Raw genomic sequence first — 21,408 nt, 5'->3', positions numbered from 1 at the left:
GCTGGTGGAAAGAGGGAGCCTGCCTACAACTGCGGTGTGCAAGGCATATGTTGCATTCATTATAAATGAAATATATATATATATATATATATATATATATATATATATATATATATATATATATATATATACACACACATACTCACACACACACATACATATATATATCCACACATATCTATATATCCACACACACACACATTTTATATATATATATATATATATATATATATATATATATATATCCACACACACACATATATATATATATATATATATATATATATATATATATATATTTATATATATAAATATATATATATGGGGAAGTGAAAACAGTCAAATCCCCCTTTGGTCAACATATCTTTAGTCAACAAAATTTAGTTGACTACACAGAGGGTCGAGAGGTGTGGGAGATCACATAGTTCTTGAGGTTGGGAAATATCCCTTTTCCCGACACTGTGAGATCTCCGAGTTAGTATATGTAATTAGTAGTGGGTACGGGGAGATGTAATTAGCAGTGGGTACGGGGAGTGCTGGCAGCTGGCCCTGCTGCAAAAAACAATGTTTGATACTATTTTTTAAATTATGAATTTGCATGCACTGAGATTTTTGCTAGGCACGTGTGTAGTAACATTTCAATGTTTGCAAAGTAAACCTTTTGTGGTCAGGCTTGTGAATGTCAACATTTGCATCATTTATTCTTTTTCAGTTTTTCAGTAGACCAATATATGTGTATGCATGTGTGTGTCTGTATGTATGTATATATGTATATACACACACACATATGCATTCATATACATATATATGCATACATATATACAGTAATACAGTCAAAATATCGAAAGACCAATTATGTGAATCCCAAATCGAGACAATATCAAAACAACACACATCCGTGAACTTTCAAACCATTGAAAACGTTCACCGGGAAAGAAACCACTTGGCCACCATAGGGAAATTTGCCCTTTCCCCCACTACAGTGACATCTCGGAGTTGGTATATTTAGTTAGGTGTGTGTGAAGGGGTGCAGACCCCCACATTGGCTGTGTGGGGGGGGGCACAGCCCCCCACTTTGTTGGGTTTTACTTGCTTTGTTGTGTGTATTCTGTCCTGGTGGCCTAGTGGTTCCTTTCCCAGTGAATGTTTTCAATGGTTTAACAGTTCACGGATACGTGGTTTCGATACTCTCGTCTCGATGATTTGGGATTGGAGTAAGTGGTCTTTCGATATTTTGAAGTAGACCCATATATATATATATATATATATATATATATTTATATATATATATATATATATATATATATATATATATATATATATATATATATATATATATATGGGATCCGTACAGATCCCCGAACGGCAACATCACCGAAATAGATTTGGCCGCGCATATTTGTGCAAAACTGCTTTTCACAGAAGAAGCACTTTTGCATAAGTATGCCTGTTGCAGAGATCGCACTACAGTGGGGATAAGGGAAAATTCACTTTTCCCCACTGTAGTGCAACCTCGGAGTGAGAATATTAAAGTACGGGGTGTGAGGGGTGCAGGGGGGCTTGCCCCCTGCAAAAATGTAAATGTAATGTATTTTTTTTTAAACACACTTTAACGAAAGTGCTTTTCGGTAATTGTGGATTCGGACTATTGAACTTTAGTTCAATAGTCCTAGATCTGTATATATATATATATATATATATATATATATATATATATATATATATATGTATATATGTGTGTGTGTGTATATCTATAAGGCAGACGTCTGAAGTATCAAACCACCCCTGCTAATTATATATGTCAACACTGAGATCATACTACATTAGGGAAAGGGCAAATTCCCATATCTGTATTGTACCATTATTTTGCACAATAAAAAAAAAAAGCTGGTATGTGCGATTATCTGATTTTTGATCATCTGTACTGGCTATTTTCATTTGTAAAGTTGCCACTTTGATGGGTTGAAGGGAACCCATAAATATATATCGATCCATCTCTCCCTCTCCCTCTCTCTCTTTATATATGTATATATATATATATATATATATATATATATATATATATATATATATATATATATATATATATATATATATATACACACACACACACACACACACACACACACACACACACACACACACACACACACACACACACACACACACACACACACACACACACACACACACACACACACATACACATACAAACACACGCACATATTAGTGGTAGAACAAACATTTCTTGTTTTTCAGATAGAAATATGGATATATATATTGAAATATGAAATATTTTCATTGAGAAGTGTTTTCCTCGACTGAGGATGGAGCTGATGCTGCTGTTCAAAGAGCAGCTGTCGGAATAATGCCAGCTTCTTATGTTATATATCTCAGTACAGAGCGGAGTAGAGAAAATACCCATTCCTCATTGAAGTGCGATCTCGGAGCTGGGGTATATAATTTGCAGTTGGTGTGGGGGAGCAAAGGAGATTGACCTCCTGCAAAAACATTTTTTTTAAATCCTTTATGGGTCGTTTTTTTTTTTTTGGTCATTGTGTTGGCACTGAAGATTTTGTGATCGATTTGTGCTGTAGTGCCATTTTTTTTATATATAGATATATGAAAGGATGACTATAATCCAAAAAGGTGTTTCTGTGGGGAGGGGAAAAAAAGCCATTCTGCACCTCTTGTGTGGAGGGTTTTGTCCCTACACCCCTTTACTTACAGGTACTAACCCCATGGTTACTCAAAGCAGGGAAAGGATGAAAACTATTCTTTCCAGTGCAGAGCAAGTGTGCATAATCAGGGATCATGTATTCAACCCCACATACTCAGCTTTCACTATATCTTAACATGATGATCATATTTACTGCTTCTTATACATGTACCTGTACAAAATATATTAAGTACAATAATAAATACATCAAGTCTGTACCCAGACTAATAATAATACCAATTTGGTAATCAGGTAGGCCCACTGGACACACAATTCCTGTTCAGGAAGTAATGTCTGATTAAGTGACTTACTCAAGATCACACAGTAGACAAATGAGGAACTACAGCTTGCCTTAATTTTCTGAACTAAACACACACGAAATACCAATAACTGATATTAATTCCAGCACTTGTTGCTGCAATAATTCCACAATTTGACGACTTGTGATAGGTTTCATTTGGAATTCCCATATCTAATATTCTGATATTCAATACATATATATATATAGATATATACTGAATCACTAATGTAACCTTCACTCATATTAAATATATTGGGCATAGCCCATCAACTGAGATTAGAGCCAAAATGGGAGCAAGAAAGTTTGCCCTTATGCCTACTGTTGTGCGATCTCAGACTTGTGGAGGGTGAGGGTACAGGTACGGGCTTTTCATGTTTACCAGCTAGAAAGTGTACTGGAAGAGACAATTGCCTCTTGCTGAGAGGAAGTTATTATGGCCAACGGTAGAAACTCTTTTAAGATACTAACTGGACAAATGGCCAATACCCAGGACTAAATTAAAAAGTGAAAGCATTCCTAGGACTAGCAGGCTACTACAGAAAGTTAGTACCTAACTTCACCACCACAGGCTGTCCTTTAGACAGACGTTATGAAAGGTAAAGCCCACACACATGTAATGTGGATAGCAGCAGCAGATGAGGCTTTTAACTAACTGAAAAGCATCTTATGTTTACAGTCGACATTAGTTGCCCCTGACTACTGTCTACACAGCTAGGGGGTACGAGGAGTACATCTTCCACCTTCTCATAAAGTTAAGCATGACAGAGCCAAAGTACTCCATCACTGAATTCTACTCTTCCCATTAAACGGGCACTTATTTCACTAAAATACTAACTTTTAAGTTGTGGTTTCACTAATAAAAGAATGGCAACAGCAGATTAGGAAGGTGCATGTTATCCCTGCCAAGCTTCATCTTTATCATCAAACACAGCTTGTGTCATAAGACAAGCAATGCAGATCAGTTATCCAGGTCCTATAACCCATCCTAATCAAGATGAGACTAGTGGGTCACTGTGACATAATGGATGTTAAAAAAAAAAAACTATTATAAGTTTTACTTTCAGTAAGAAGAATTCTGTTTTATTTTTTTTCAATAAAACAATATTTTATTGTGAAGCTGCTGTTTTGTTGTAAGAATGTTGTAAATGTATTTTTATAAATTGTTGTTTATATACCATGCAGGTATGTCTAACATTTTTGGATCAGGGGCCACTTACTATACTTAGCAAAACTTGGAGGCCACATTATCATGTCTAAGATGCATCTGTCCATTCAAAACAGTTTGTTGTGAGACATATCGAAGGCCAGATAAATTGCTTTGGTGGGAAGGATTGTGGCCCTTAGGCCACCCATTAGACAAAACCATACAATGTGATAACTACGATATATGAAATCGACATTACATCAAAGGATATAACAACAAAGACTTGTTTAGAATTCCTGCACAAACACAATTAGAAGGAAGAACTTAAAACATGGCAGAGTTGGTTGCCACTCAGTGAAGACAGAGCATTATGGCCAAGAGACAGGACTCCTGGCAATTACCAGCCAGACAGTTTATTAGAAGAGACATGTTTCTCTCTGAGAGGGAGTATTGTGACCAGTGACACTAACTCCTGGAAGATAGCAGCTGGAAAGTTTACTGGAAGAGTGCATGGAGCAACAAGAAGACACGTGGATCTGCTTGGAAGATTATCTGAAATTTATCTGAGTTTACTTGGAACCTTTGGTGGATGCGAAACTATAACTAAAACACTTCGTTTTATTTGTTTTAAAAGCCTTTTCCTGGTACAGACTTGTTTTCATCTCTATAAAGTGCATTAAACCTGAAGTTCTGTCTCCATTGTGTCTCTGTGTTGCATTCTGCAATACATATCAATATAAAATACAAACAAACAGCACCAACACTGCAGAAAAACAACATCTTTGTCCAGGTATGAAAGAAGACTAGTGTAGGCCAACTAGACCTTACAATGAATCACAGATCACTTCTCTCTTACTGTCTTCAAAATCCTATAAAATGGCACTATCTTGAAAAGTCATTCATCAGTGAAAATTATCAAACACAGAAATACTGCAAAAAACATGGTAAATCAATATAAAAGGAACAATGAATGCCTGAAATGTACAAATCCCAAAACAAGTACATTACTAAATCTAAATAAAAAGTAGGGTCTACTACTAATGCTTGTAGCTTTTGACATACTTACTCACTGCCACTTGTTCTGGCAAGTGCCCTTTCACTTGCCTGATTCTACATAGTTAACTAGTCCTTTCACCACCTGATCCTAATGAACTGCTCAACCCTACCAGAGCCCAAACTCTAAACTCTAAAACTCCACCTTAAGCCTAACTATAACACTACCCTCCTGCTCCTAAACCTAAATTCTACAATTCACTCCCTAAACCTAAAAATTTCACTCCTCCCCTCCCTAAATCTAAAGTCCTTTCCACTCTTCCATCACTCCTTAACTCTAAACTCCCTATTGCTCTCTAACCTCTCTGTTCCCCATATCTAAATCCCTTTACCAATCCCTGCCTGAAACACTAAGCCACACTCCCCTCCCTCCCAGTGTGTCTGTGTGGCTGACACATCTCATCTGAACATGTAGTGAAGTTTGGGCACAAACAGCTACCACTGTGAACTACAAAACACTGGAGTCCATAGATGTGACACAGTGGTCTTTGAGCACCTGGAATTTGGCACTTATAGTAGACCCTAAAAAATAATAATAAAAAAAAGAAATAAAACAAATCAGGAGTCAGGATTGTGGGGCAACTTAAACACTCTTTAAGACAACAACAATAAAAAGCAGCCAAAAAGTAAAAAAAAAAAAAACTCTGGGTGAAAGTGAAAGCAAAACCCCCTCAAACTGGAGATGAAAAGTGTGGGAAGGAACAGCAACATAAAACAGAAACTCAAATTACACCCCCAAATGTGCAGTAGACAGAATCTGTTGATTATTGTTTGACACAAAATTAAAACATAAAAATTACCACAAAATCTAAATAAATAATATCAACAAGCAGCTAAAACAACTTAGAAGTATGATGGGAGTGTGGGAAGCATATATGAGTTTTTCAGTTGCCACCAAAATGAATGCTCTTGTGAAAATCAGAAGTACACACACAATTACACAGAAAATAAAATTACTTATTTAAATATAAACATCAACGACCACCTCCAGTACTGTTAGCCAACAGGGTGTTGGTGGAATTTGGGCTACTACTGGCTGAAAGAGGAGGAGAGAAAGTGGGGGAAGGCATGCCTGGAGGCAGGAGGAGATGAGGAAAGTTAGGAGTGTGGAAGTGAGGGTAAGAACTTCGAATATTGGCAGTATGACTTGTAAAGGGAGAGAGCTAGTGGATATGAAGGAGAGAACAAAGGCTGATCTATTTTGTGTGCAAGAGACCAGATGGAAGGGGAGTAGGGCCAGGTGTAACAGAGGCGGGTTCAAATTGTTCTACCATGGTGTGGATGGGAGGAGAAATGGGGTAGGGGTTCTCCTGAAGGAACAGTATGTCAAGAATGTTTTGGAGGTGAAAAGAGTGCTGGATAGAGTGATATTAATGAAGCTGGAAATTGATGCTGCGATGATGAATATTGTTGGTGCATATGCTCCACAAGTTGGGTGTGTGATGGATGAGAAAGAAAAATTTTGGAGTGAGTTAGATGAAGTGTTGGAGAGTATACCCAATGGTGAGAGAGTGGTGATTGGAGTGGATTTCAATGGGCATGTTGGTGAAGGGAACAGGGGGGATAAGGAAGTGATAGGTAGGTATGGTGTTAAGGAGAGGAATTCAGAAAGTCAGATGGTAGTGCATTTTGCTAAAAGGATGGGCATGGCTGTGGTGAATACATATTTCAAGAAGAGGGAGGAGCATAGGGTGATGTACAAGAGTAGAGGAAGAAGCACACAGGTGGATTATATCCTATGCAGGAGGGCCAGTCTGAAGGAGATTGGAGATTGCAAACTGGTGACAATAGAAAGCGTAGTTAAGCAGCATAGGCAGCATAGGATGGTGGTCTGTGGGATGACTTTGGCAATCAAGAAGAAGAAGACAAGGAGAGTGAGGGCAGTGGCAAGGATCAAATGGTGGAAGGTGAAAAAGGATAACTGTAAGGTGGAGTTCAGCGAAGCATTAAGACAGGCACTGGGTAGCAGTGAAGAGCTACCAGACAGCTGGGCAGCCACAGCAGAGGTGGTAAAGGAAACTGCTAGAAAGGTGCTTGATATGACATCTGGACAGAGGAAGTAGGACAAGGAGACCTGGTAGTGAAATGAGGAAGTACAGGAGAGTATACAGAGGAAGAGGTTGGTGAAGAAGAAGTGGGATTGTCAAAGACATGAAGAAAGTAGACAAGAGTACAAGGAGATGAGGCATATGGTGAAGAGAGAGGTGGCAAACGCTAAGGATAAAGCATGTGGAGAGTTGTATGAAAGGTTGGACACTAAAAAGGGAGAAAAGGACCTGTAGCAATTGGCTTGACAGAGAGACCGAGCTGGGAAGATGTGAGCAGTTTAGGGTGATAAAGGATAATAAGGAAAACATACTTACAAGCAAGGAGAGTGCATTGAGCAGATGGAAAGGGTACTTTGAGGGGCTGATACATGAAGGGAATGAGATAGAGGGAAGTTTGGATGATGTGGGGATAGTGAATCAGGAAGTGCAACGGATTAATAAGAGGAAGTAAGGACAGCTATGAAGAGGATGAAGAATGGAAAGGCTATTGGTCCAGATGACATACCTGTAGAAGCATGGATGTGTTTAGGAGAGATGGCAGTGGGGTTTTTAACCAGATTGTTTAACTGAATCTTGGAAAGTCAGAGAATGCCTGAGGATTGGAGAAGATGTGTATTGGTACCGATTGTTAAGAATAAGGGTGATGTGCACAGCTATAGTAACTACAGAGGGATAAAATTGATCAGTCACAGCATGAGGTTATGGGAAAGAGTAGTGGAAGCTAGGTTAAGAAGGGAGGTGATGATCAGTGAGAAGCAGTATGGTTTCATGCCAGGAAAGAGCCATACAGATGTGATGTTTGCTCTGAGAGTGTTGATAGAGAAGTATGGAGAAGGTCAGAAGGAGCTGCATTGTGTCTTTGTAGACTTACAGAAAGCATATGACAGGATATCTAGACAGGAGTTGTAGTACTGTATGAGGAAGTTGGGAGTGGCAGAGAAGTATGTAAGAGTGGTACAGGATATGTACAAGAGCAGTGTGACAGTGGTGAGGTCTGCAGTAGATGTGACAGATGCATTTAAGGTGGAGGTAGGATTACATCAAGGATCAGTTCTGAGCCCTTTCTTATTTGCAATGGTGATGCACAGGTAGACAGACGAGATCAGACAGGAATCCACATGGACTATGATGTTTGCGGATGACACTGTGATTTGTAGTGAGAGTAGGAACAGGTTGAGGAGATGCTGGAGAAGTGATATATGCTCTAGAAAGGACAGGAATGAAGGTCAGCAGGACTAAAATAGAACATATGAGAATATATGCGTGTGAATGAGAGGGAGGACAGAGGAATGGTGAGGATGCAGGGAGTAGAGCTGGTGAAGGAGAATGAGTTTAAATACTTGGGATCAACAGTTCAGAGTAATAGTGAGTGTGGAAGAGAGGTGAAGAAAAGAGTGCAGGCAGAGTACAGTGGGTGAATAAAAATGTAAGGAGTGATTTGTGACAGATGAATACCAGTAAGAGTTAAAGGGAAGGTCTACAAGATGGTAGTGAGATCAGCTATATTACATGAGTTGGAAATGGTGGCACTTACGAAAAAAAAAGAGTCAGAGCTGGAGGGGCAATAGTTAAAATTGGTGGCAGAGTTAAGATTTGCATTGGCTGAGAAAAACCTGGACAGGATTAGAAATGAGTATATTAGAGGGTCAGTTCAGGTTGGATGGTTTGGAGACAGTCATAGAAGTGAGACTGCATTGGTTTGGACATGTGTTGCGGAGGGATGCTGAGTATATCAGGAGAAAGTTGCTAAGGGTGGAGCTGCCAGGTAAGAGGAAAACAGGAAGACCTAAGATAAGGTTTATGGATGTGGTGAGAGAGGACATGCAGGTGGTTGGTGTGACAGAGCAAGATGCAGAGGCCAAGAAGAAATGGAAACAAATGATCAATTGTGGCAACCCCTAAGGGGAGCAGCTGAAAGAAGAAGACATTAAAGTGTGTGTGTGTGTGTGTGTGTGTGTGTGTGTGTGTGTGTGTGTGTGTGTGTGTGTGTGTGTGTGTGTGTGTGTGTGTGTGTGTGTATGTATATATGTGTGTGTGTGTGTGTGTGTGTGTATATATGTGTGTGTGTGTGTGTGTGTGTGTGTGTGTGTGTGTGTGTGTGTGTGTGTGTGTGTGTGTGTGTGTGTGTGTGTGTGTGTGTGTATGTGTATGTATGTATGTATGTATGTGTGTGTGTGTGTGTGTGTGTGTGTGTGTGTGTGTGTGTGTGTGTGTGTGTCTATTTCCTGAGCTGGATACTGTAAGATAAAACCTATATCCTAAATGCAAAAACAGACCCCAAGTACGTGACAGTTGTCAGGATGTCAAGACAGAATACATTTCTAAGTTGTAAAGGCACTTAACATTGAGTTACATGACATGGTAGAAACAACCTACTGCAACTTATTGCTGACTTTAAGGTCTGTATCTGTAAAATCCAGCTACTGATCTTACAACTGTGTAAACCTGTCTTTACCTTTTAACATATTCAGGTTTATTGCAAAAACAAGTATACCACAGACTTGAAAAATTTTCAAAACATTGTTTACAGTACTATTTTAAAGGCTTGGTGAGTTGACTATTAAACTGTGACACAGATGAATATTTTGGTGGAGGGAGGCACTGTTCTTTGATTAGTTTTCATCACAAAGATTTTAATGTTATCATGTAGAACACACAAAAGAACTCCAGCTGGTGGTTTTATCTCATTATATTTGCTTTCAAAATGGGAATATTGTTAATAAAAACAGCACATCTTGATTTTTCTTTTGCTGCCTACAGAGCATGTTTTAGCCACCTGGTTTGTGACCCAGCCCTGATTAAAAGACCTCACAGAAGTCACTGGTCACACCTTCTTGCCTCCTAGCTAGAAATGATGACCTTTTACTCGATATTCTACCAGAGGAAAGCAGATATGTTGAATTAAAAACAGATTTGCTCAGCAGGCTGGAAGCGTCCTGCCCTTGGGGATTTGGTCATGAATGGTAATGAAGTAGAAACTAGCAAACACATGACTTCAGAGGCATCAATAATTGACCTAGAAACCCAGAAATGCCAAAACGAGACTTATTCTTTAGAGAATTAAGAAACGGGCATGTATTACATTTCAGCTTCCGAGAGCTTGGAAGATATATACAATGAAAAAAAAAGCAGAAAGTCACAGGACTGCCTCTGTTTATTTTCTTACCTTGTATTTAGAGTAAAAGTAAAGACATTTTGTTAAACAGATGCTAAGCATAGCAAAAATGCAAGTCTGACATTTTCTTGTAAAAATGTCATTTTTAATTCTTTACATTGATTACCCCCACTACTTCTAAATAAGGAATGATCTGAGAATGCAGAACAATAAACAAATGACCATCTAAACTTTAGACTACATTAGATAAAACATACTCTTTCTACCACACAAATGCTATCAGCTGGGGGTAATGAAGTTTAAAAATTCACTTCATGCTTCAAGTCACTGCAATTCAGATTTGCTGTACTGTGGTATATTCTTCTGAGCTACTTTTAAAATCAGTTAATCCACCATAGTTTTACATTGTCAGGCAGACCAGTACAAAGTCCAACCATTCTCACTGATTAAGTAGTTAGTTCACAATCATTCTTTAGAACCTCTCTAGTCCATAAATACTCCTTCTTAGGCCTTTTCTGACTCTTAACTAAAGGCAATTTAAATCTACTTATTCTGTACAGATTTTTTTCCATATTCCCCTAACTTCATCTACAACAGAAACTGCACTGTTTCAGTTCCTTCAGACTATCGTGATACAGTACATCTGTCATTCCTTTCAGAAGTTTAGTAAACTTGCACTGCATATGTATTTTGTTTAGACTTTTTTTCCTTCTGCTTCTATCTGCCTTCTAGAAATGTACCAGCTTATACGTTACCTTAATCCTACCTGGCAGAGCAGCCACAACACCAAAGGTATGTACTTCCTTTTTTTTTTGGGGGGGGTAGCCTTTCAGCAGCTAAAATTATTGCTGCAGTACTGACAGGGGACAGTGAATATCAGTCATAAGTGGAAAGGAGCTTTTTAATTTTCTTCCTGTGGTCCTCCTGTGTATCAAAACCTGCAGTGCATGTAAATTCCAGCCCCACCAGTATATCTGTATCTGCCTTAAAATGCGTTGCCTGAGCCAATACATTTATAGTACCTGGGGTTAACCTTCTGGCATCCTCCAGAGGATGGGTGTAAAAAAAAAACATTGGCAATCAGATACTACAATTTAAATTCTCCCAGCTGGGTACTCACGTTAGGTACCTTTGTTATTGTCAGGGCCACTGTTTCTACACCATCACTTAGTTTTAAAAGATGGCTACAGCCCAGCATCACATTTGGATTTAGTTGATATCACAGTATTAAAAAAAAAAAACACAATACGTATCTCAAGGCAGACTGATGTTAATGAATAAGAATCATATTCCTCTTAAGAAACTATACTATATCTCTACACATCATCATCTTGAATTAATTCATTGTCATTTATATTTCTGTTGTAATCAACACAGTTGTCATAATTTAAGCTGGAAGTCCACTACAATGCTCAGGTATATATATCTATACACACACACACACACACACACACACACACACACACACACACACACACAAAATTGTGTTCTGAATCTGTCGTCATCATGGTAGCGATATGACAATACTGACCACGAGCTAGTCTGTCTATATAACGGTATGAAGTTTTTACCTTCTTAGAGTCATTTCTAGAAGATGTTAGTACAACACACCCATGCAAATAAGCAGACTGCCCTAGTCACAACTCAAAGGTGTAGTCAGTGCTGAAGCAGAGGCTCTTCTATCTGACCTGTAGAAAACGAAGAAATAAGTACAGACTTGTACAAGTACTAAATAATGGAACACTTATCACAGGACACCCACATACTGTTGTTGTGTCTTTCGGCTTTTCCCGGTTAGGGGTCGCCACAGCGGAACTCCGGTCCGCTAATGATTGGCAGTAGATTTTTACGTGCCGTGTTGCTGGCCCTGACGCACAACCTTCAACGAAGGTACGCCCAATCACACGTCTCCACACAGAAGACGCTCTAGCTGAGAATGGAACAGGACATTGTCTTACTGTGAGGCGACAACGCTACCGCAGCACCACCACCGCAGTACTGTTAACAACTTTAAAAAGGAATGTGCCAAGACAGAATTCTGAAAATGCTTAAAAAGGACAGAAAAAAACAAAACTGCAAACTGCTCCTCCTTAATTAACTCTTCACTTCCTAGATGTAATATGCTTACAAGCTTCATCTGAGTACTAAATAGTAGAACACTATCACAGATCTCTCACATTATGTTTATAGCTGTAAAAAGGAGTCTCCGCAAGATAGAACCCTGGGGATGCCTTAAAGGACAAAAAAAGCAGAGTGGCAAATTCTCCCCCACATTTAACCTTTCACAGCTTAGCTGTATACCTTATATTGCAAAGGCTACAAGATGCTTCCAAGCTTCATTTGACTACTAAATAATAAAACACTTATCACAGAGCCCTCGAATGTTTATAGCTGTAAAAAGACGTGGTCTCAGGATAGAGCCCTAAGAATGCCTAAAAGCACAGACAAGCACAGCTGCAAACAGTTCCTTCAACCCTTCCCAGCACAGATGCTACGTTTCATCCTATATTCTTGGATTTGATTTCCTCATTCTTCATCTGTAAACCATGACTCTGAAAAGTCACATAAACAGCTCAGGAGTGCTGACTGACCACCCCTAGACTTATGTCTAGTAGGCCTACCTGTTTAACAAAGGATTTTAAAAGAGACAGTGACAGTGAGACTACCAGTTATGGAATGACTACCCTTCAAGCTTAGGTTTTATTTCAAAGCCTGATCTACTCCACCATAACACATGCTTTTAATTATCTCCTCCCTTAGTACAACACACCCACGCAAATAACCAGACTGACTTAGTCACAAGGCAAAGGTATAGTCAGTGCTGAAGCAGAGACTCTTGTATCTGAGCTGTAGAGCCAGGAAGAAACGAGGACAGACTCGTACAAGTGCTAAACAATGGATCACTTATCACACCCTCCCTTCCTCATAAAAACAATTTTATCATTGTAATACTGCGGTGGTGGTGCTGCGGTAGCACTGTCGCCTCACAGTAAGACATTGTCCTGTTCGATTCTCAGCTAGAGCATCTTCTGTGTGGAGACATGCGTGAATGGGCATACCTTCGTTGAAGGTTGTGCGTTAGGGTCGGCAACTTGGCATGTAAAAATCTACTGCCAATCATTAGCGGACCGGAGTTCCGCTGTGGTGACCCCTAACCAGGAAAAGCCGAAAGACACAACAACAATGTCTGTACCAAGCAACATTTAGCATGTTTTTTTTTTTTTTTTATTTGTGTCCCTGAGAGACACACAGACTATGTGATCTGAAATATCCATCAGTACATGAGTAGGTATTTGGGACAATGCTTCTAATTCCAGCTCAGGTAGATTAGCACAGAGGATCAAAGCTATGACATGCTAACGAGCTTCATCCTGCGTGCTTTGATTTAAATCCTCCAATTTCCACTTGTAAACTGCAACTTTCAAAAAGACTTTTAACCAAAAGGTTCTCCCAGGTCACCAGTGAAAATCCTACTTATGTCTATTACATGCACCTGGATAACAAATATCTGCTTTTCTACTGTATACAGTTGAAATGTACATTTATAAAGAGCCTCATAAACTTTGTATAAAACTGCTGTGGTTAGGAACTTACCAGATAGGCAGTCCATATAGATATTCCAGTTCTGCAAATATGAGATACAATAATTTGGAAGGAAATATCCTTTTTTGACCTTGCCTTTTAGTGTACACCAAATATGATTACTTGAACAATTACTTCATAAGCTATCAAATAAGAAAGATTATCAAGATGAATGTTATTGACATTGGTTTTGCAAATAAGTAAATGCTAAACAAACATGTTACATAACCAAATACCTCTCAGCTGTCCAGAATTTCGCAGAAAGCCCAGATTTTTGCCTTATATTTTTCGTCTGTTTCTCATAACATTTGTGGTTTTCTGGCAAATCGATGAGGACTGAATTCACTACACAATGACAGAATTTAAGTTTCAGATTTCATATCCTTCATAAAATACATGCTAATGCAAAACCTGTTATTCTATCAAATTTCTAAGCTTGTCTCTGATTTGGGGCCTTTGTCTCTGCATTACTTTTGGTTTTGACCAGAACTCCTGTGCTATGAGGCTGAAAGGTATGCATAGCCTTGGAAATATACTACATTTATACATATCGTAGATGTTGGTATTGTACTACTCTTCTTTTATGTAACTGATTACTCTCTTTTATAAGAGACATTTGGGTCTTTTATTTATACAGAGGGTCAAGGATTTTCCATACATGCCTAAACGTTTGCAGTGCTCACCCTGGTTTGCATTTAAAAGATAACAGTGCAACTGGTCCAGCATGAAGGACTACTCACTGATACATGTGATGTAACACTTCAGCAGTTCTGTCCCCCACCACTGTAAGCAGTGTGATTCCTGTTGGGTCCATGATCACCACCAAAATTGGTTATTTGACTGTGCACAACCCCCTACCCCCAGCAAAAGGCAAGCTGATAAAACTCGTGTTATATTCTCTTTCCTGTATTGCCAGAAGCAGAACCCAGAGGAGACATATTAGGTGGACACCATATCCCTGCTACAGTAAGCCTTCTTAGTGGTATAACTATTAATAAATGTGTGCAAATGTCTAGACTACAGCCCTTAGAGTAACCTTGATCCCAACTATCAAGCCCAGGCACTGGAGGAACGAGCCAGTGGGGAAACTGGGGTACTGGGAATGAGCAGCTTAGTGCTAGCATGCTTGTCATGGGGAGGAGAGTGGGCTTCCTGCCTATGACTTCTGTGGAAACTACCTTGGGTGGATAATATGAGGTAGATGAGAAGGTAGACCATCTGCAGTGGAGAATGTACAGGTGAACTACAGTGTTGTCACTGCATGACCTGCATGAGAAAGGGGGTTATACATATGCTAAAAGGGCAAAGCCTCTCCCCCATTGTCAGGGTACAGTCACACCGGTATGTCCTTGTCTCCTCACCATCTTGCTGTGGTTACTGAACTGCATCACTGGTACATGACAGATGATGAAAACTAAAGGAGGACACCAAAAAATTAGTGGTAAAAATCTAGACTAAATAGCTAATTAATGTATGACTAGAAGAAACGATAAAAAATGCACAGAAGCCTTTTTAAAATATTTCATCTGGGTAAAGAATCAAGGTACAGGTTCCTCTTTTCACAGATGACATAGGAGCACGCTTTGATTAACTAACTTGCTCAGAGTCATCTACTGGACAGAAGGAGACAGACACATTCAAATTTGGCTACATAACAAAGTCCGTTTGCAATTCATAGCTTTAATCTTCTGTACTACACTGTTATCTGGGTAGAAGTGATGGATAATAAAGTCTCCTTTATCAGGAATGAATTAAAGATAGTAAGTCTAGAGTTCTTGTGTTCCATTAGATTATTTTTTCTCCACTTATATAATTCTCATAATGCTATTAGTAACTGTTTGACACATCAACAAATTACTGTTTTCTATGACCCTCTGATAAACACCTGAATGGAAAAGTAGGAGGAGGAGGTCTATTTATCATCAGCCAACAGCTACCACTGACATCACTATCCTTGTTAAGAATCCAAGCATCCTCCAAATGGCAAGCCTAGAAATATGCATATGTTCTCTTTCTTCTAACAGTGAAGGAATACTCTTTTTAGCTATCTTCTGCTCTTTTTTTATCCAGCCAGTTTCCGAATGACAATAATGCATTAAGTAGTTTAACTAGTTGGTATTCCACTTGGATGGAGCCTGAGGACAACCAAATCTGGTATGAGAAGTTCAACGCTTTAATTTACAATAAAGTGGTGATGAATTCCATACAAAGAAACTACTGAGAAATAAATAACAGTAAACTTCATTACTTTTGCTTTGTCTAGGAAGACCACACCAACACAGTATTCTGGAGTTGTTCTTATACGAGTGATTTAGACAGTAGTCTGAGGTGCTCTGAAGAATCTCTAATTATTTTGTCATATATGCTGCCGATTATCACAAATGATGACAAGAAGACTACAACAAATCCCACAATCAAATTTAACATATTCATAAACTTATCACAATGGCAGGTTCAGACTGTCAGCAAAAGATTCCAGAAGCAGGCAAAACTGCTAGGAATTAGCCCCTATTTCGGGCAAAAATAGTGCCCCACTGCGGAAGATGCTGATGGTCTGGGTTAAGGTATAAGTACAGGTGTCAGAAAAGCTGAGGAGCCACAATACAAATGTTCTTGGGAATCTTCCATATATGGGTAGTAGGAGGGCACAGCTGTTCAAACATGGAGCAACACCCATCCGAGGTCAGACACACACACACACACACACACACACACACACACACACACACACGCACACACACACACACACACACACACACACACACACACACACACACACACACACACACACACACACACACACACACACACACACACACACACACACACACACACACACACACACACACACTCTACAGGCAGGTGGTGAAGGCTAGGTAGCTAATGGCCATTTCCTTAAGTGAATGGGGGTGCAGTAGTAGCAATCAGTAAAAATTCCAGTGGTGCTTTACCTGTGACACAATATTTCTATAGTAACTAGCTCCATAACATGTGCACCCAAAGTCAGCCATCACTGAGGAAACTGAGGAAAGTCAAAAATGAAACGGACAATAGCTGGTTTACTTTAGTGGCAGAGTTCTTAGGCATGGCTCAGAATATCTGCACAGCATGCCTAAAGTTAGAATCAGTCACCAGGTTAAAAAAAGAAGAAAATGTACATCCTAAAACCAGGACACTTTGACCAGAGCAATGTACAAACAACATATGTACTTTACTATATTATGTATGCATATATACAAACCACAGTTTACAAAATAATGGATAATAAATTGTAGCCTGAAATTTTCTAATTTGAGTGCAAGATTCACTGGCAAGGACCAGGTACTGAGTGATTTAGATGTGTATTCAGTGTCATCACTCCATAATAGATTCTTCTGATTGAAAAATCATACCCCCACCCTAAAAATGATGAATAAATATTTAGATTTGTGTGATACATTATGCAAAACAGAGGAAAAGCTTGTATGCCATCCCCTTCCTGAAAGACAGTTATCAGCAGACTAGGTGGTCCATCAGAATGTCAGGTATTTTATTTTTCTGACCTCAGCGATATTACTATTACTAGGAGCGACAGGAATAAGCATTTGGCCTAAAAAAAAACAGATTTAGAAGAAAATATACTTGAGCACTCAACAACTACTTAAAAGACAGAATGACTTTGAGTTTGTGTTACAAAAAGTAAAACAAAATGGGCCATTAGTTTCCTTTCCACTGTCCTATCACTGAATGTAAACAGATACAAGTTCTCTTTAAACATAAGTAGATAGTGTTTGTGAGGATATTGTAAATAGGCAAACAGTAGGGATAGAAAATATCATGCAATGTTACAGATTTAAGCAATGAATAAACTTCTGTTGTGTATGATGTGCTGAATGTGTCATTGGTAAATTTTTCATATATTGTCTGGTCTTCATATAACTTTAAGACCATAACAAAGTAGCAGTAGGCAGTGGTATGTTCTGGTGCAAGACTTTCCAGGAACCTGTGAATAAAAGTCATCACAGTGTTTGCAAACATTGATAAGGCCAGTGTTGTAGTTCACAGACATTCACTGCACAGCTGTACAGTGCAAGTATGAACAGTCACCTCTGTGCACTGCAAGAAGCACTAATTATAGAGTATATATAAATGTCTAGCACCACTGAGCAATCATCCCTGTTCAGCTCAGATTTACTTGAGCAGCATTACAATGGAGCAGCTTCATCAATCTACATAAATACACAGCACAGAAAAGCGCCAAGTACATGTGGACCATAGATACTTCTGGGTATTAAATCTCAGGCAAAGATCTCATGATGCAAAATTATTTGAACTTAGGAATGTGATGGCAAAAGTGCAGGATTTAAGTATAGAAGAAAAAAGGATATGGAAAGAGAGTGTAGGACAGTTTATTGGAGCAAACAGGCATGAAATAGACAACTAAAATACCACAGAGGTACCAGGCAAAGGTATAACAACAGACCAATAAAAAAAAAACCACACCAGAAATGCAAGATGAGGACACCAACCTTGAATTGGTGTCCTCATCATGCATTTCTGGTGTTTTTTGTTTATAAACATGAAATAGAACTGAAACCAGGATGGCTGTGCACACATAACGGTGAGGTGACAAGGGAGGGACATTTACATACCAAGGGTAGACAAATGGTGATGGGGAGGGTTGAACCATGCACGACGTATGGTGCATAACATAGAAAGAAAGGGTTACATCAGCCAGGGCTGCTGGCCCAGCCCAGAGGACAACTTACATAGAACAATCACCATATGAAGATCCCGTGTAGTTGGTGACAATGACAAGGTCACTATCTGATGGCTCATTGGTAGGGGCCTGCCAGTTAACAGAACCCGTTATCTACTCCAGGATGGACTCATTGTGGTCAAGATGGTGCCTAAACCGATACTCTGCAGCATCATCAGCCATCTGCAGCATCTATGGCTGGTCCACAGGTGTATGGACAACTGCATCCTGAGCATTAGAACCCACCATATATTGCATTAATGGCAGGCTGTTGTGAAGGTGCCTAGGCCCCTTTCCCATCTTCTTCCTCATTAGGTGGACCTGCACAGTGAAGCAAAATGTGAAATTTGACAAAATATGACATGTCCTTGAAACAGACAGACGTAAGTCAAACAGCAGTCGTGCACAGCCTGCTTTGCTGCTATCTGTTGCAGTTTCCTGTGACAGCACAATATCTCTTCTTAAGCACAAAAGTGCACAAAGTAGAACTGCCTGACTAACTGGTATGCATTTAGCAAGAATAAATGATTGACAAACTTACAGTAATTCCCTACGTGCTCTCTTTACACCTCTACTTTTCACTCCTGTAGTAACACAGCCTGGAGGCAAAAGAGGTCATCATATTTACATCTGCACTATTCTGTGAATCATGGGATGCCTGTATCAATAAATAATCTGACACCAAGGTCATACCAGGCATCCACCTTCTTGCAGGGTCCTCTCATAGTCATCATGTGAATCTGCTAAATAAAAATCTTCATCTTCTTGCACCATGTAGGAGGACTATCTTTTAAGGTGAAATATCTGCTTTGCATAATGCAAGAAAGCCAAAAAGTACAGCAGAATGGGAGGCAGTATATAGATATGCATGTTCAAAAACTGATTTCAGGACATCAGTATCTGCTCAGCTGCATGTTGTACAGCTAAATATGTATGTATATATATATATATATATATATAAATAAAGGTCTACTCACTTTAGACAAGTCACCCATATGTCGACCTGAGTAACACTGACTGGGAAAAGGCAATAAAACAAACACTGACACATTACCATGCATGCACTGAGAAATGTTGGCACATGCAATTCATGCACAAAATCCCCCCAAATAACATAATTTTTTGCAACCCCCATGTGGTGACTGATGTCCCCCACAACCCTGATGATTAAACTAACTCTAAGATCACACAATACCTGGGGAAAGGGAAGATTTTATTTATTTATTTATTTTTTCTACTCAGAGACTGATGATCTTACACACTTGTCAACCATCTGCATATATCCACAAAATGTGGTTGATTGAACAGATTTAGACCAATGCAGGACCCCATATATATATATATATATATATATATATATATATATATATATATATACATGGACCCCTATCAAATGACAGAAAACTCATTTGATGGAAAATCATTTGGCTGAAACGAAAACATAGAAAGTTCAAAACACTGAAAACTCATCTGACTGAAACTCAAAACACTGAAAATGCTATATGCCCTTTTCCCCACAGTAGTGCGATCCTGGAGTTAGTATATATAGTTGGGGGGGTGTGGGGGCACAGCTTCACATACTTCATACATTTTAAACCCTACACATGGATACTTATAACTACAATGAATAACTGTTTGGAGAAAACTATTTACATAAACTATGTGGGGGGCTACGCTTTCCTGCACCCCCCATGTGGGAGGCTGTGCCCCTCAAACCCCCTGCTAATTATATATACTAACTCTGAGATCATACTACGGTGAGGGAAAGGGTATCTGTCTCCACTCAAAATGTGGAATTCACAAGAGCGAATGCACACCAGCATTTGCTGTTGTGAGTTCGGCACTTTGTCGGTCGCTAATACGTACTTTTGAAAACAGACTTTCACTCATCTGGACACTGTAAAGGTAAACCTATATATATATATATATATATATATATATATATATATATATATATATATATATATATATATATATATATATATATATATATGGATCTAGGACTATTGAACAAAAGTTCAATAGTCCGAATCCACAATCACAGAACACACTTTAACAAAAGCGCTTTCACCAAAAAAGCGCTTTCGTTAAAGTATGTTTAAAAAAACATAAAACATTACTTTCTACATTTTTGCAGGGGGGCAACCCTGCACCCCCCCACTTAAATATTCTCACTCTGAGGTCGCACTACAGTGGGGAAAAGGGAATTTTCCCTTATCCCCACTGTAGTGAGATCTCTGCAACATGCATACTTACTAAAAAGTGCTTTTCGGTGAAAAGCATTTTCGCACAAGTATGCACGGCTGAATCTCTTTCGGTTATGTTGTCTTTCGGTGATCTGTACGGATCCTATATATACATATATATATATATATATATATATATATATATATATATATCTACATATACATATGTGTGTGCATGTGTGTGTCACACACCACCCAGGCCATTCCTTGACATGATGTACTTCTCATGATTGAGCTGGAGCTGGGTATTTAAGTTGTAGTGCACAGAAACATAATCAGACATTTCAGTGGCATTCATGTTACAAACCCTTATTGGCGCAAATAATCTACACCCTGGCAGTTCAAGCAAAAGTATCCTTTCCTAGTCACATACCTGAATTACTATCGACCAAATATAACCTTTATTATCACAAATACAGCCTGTGACACTCAGTTTCTCTGGAAAGTATGTGATATATAATA

The 21,408-nt window shown here is 39.0% G+C and overlaps 1 protein-coding gene across 2 annotated transcripts in view; it reads right to left on the bottom strand.

The window, feature by feature from the left end:
- The window catches only part of PDHX (pyruvate dehydrogenase complex component X), a 1,629,376-nt gene that overhangs the window by 286,047 nt on the left and 1,321,921 nt on the right, over nt 1-21,408 (bottom strand). The gene's annotated exons all lie outside the window — the stretch shown is intronic.

This window comes from Protopterus annectens, chromosome 9.part0 (genome assembly GCF_019279795.1).
Source record: "Protopterus annectens isolate FY-2018-M chromosome 9.part0, PAN1.0, whole genome shotgun sequence".
Lineage (NCBI taxonomy): Eukaryota > Metazoa > Chordata > Ceratodontiformes > Protopteridae > Protopterus > Protopterus annectens.
Note: the sequence above shows the minus strand (reverse complement) of the source record. Positions and strands in the feature narration are given on the sequence as shown.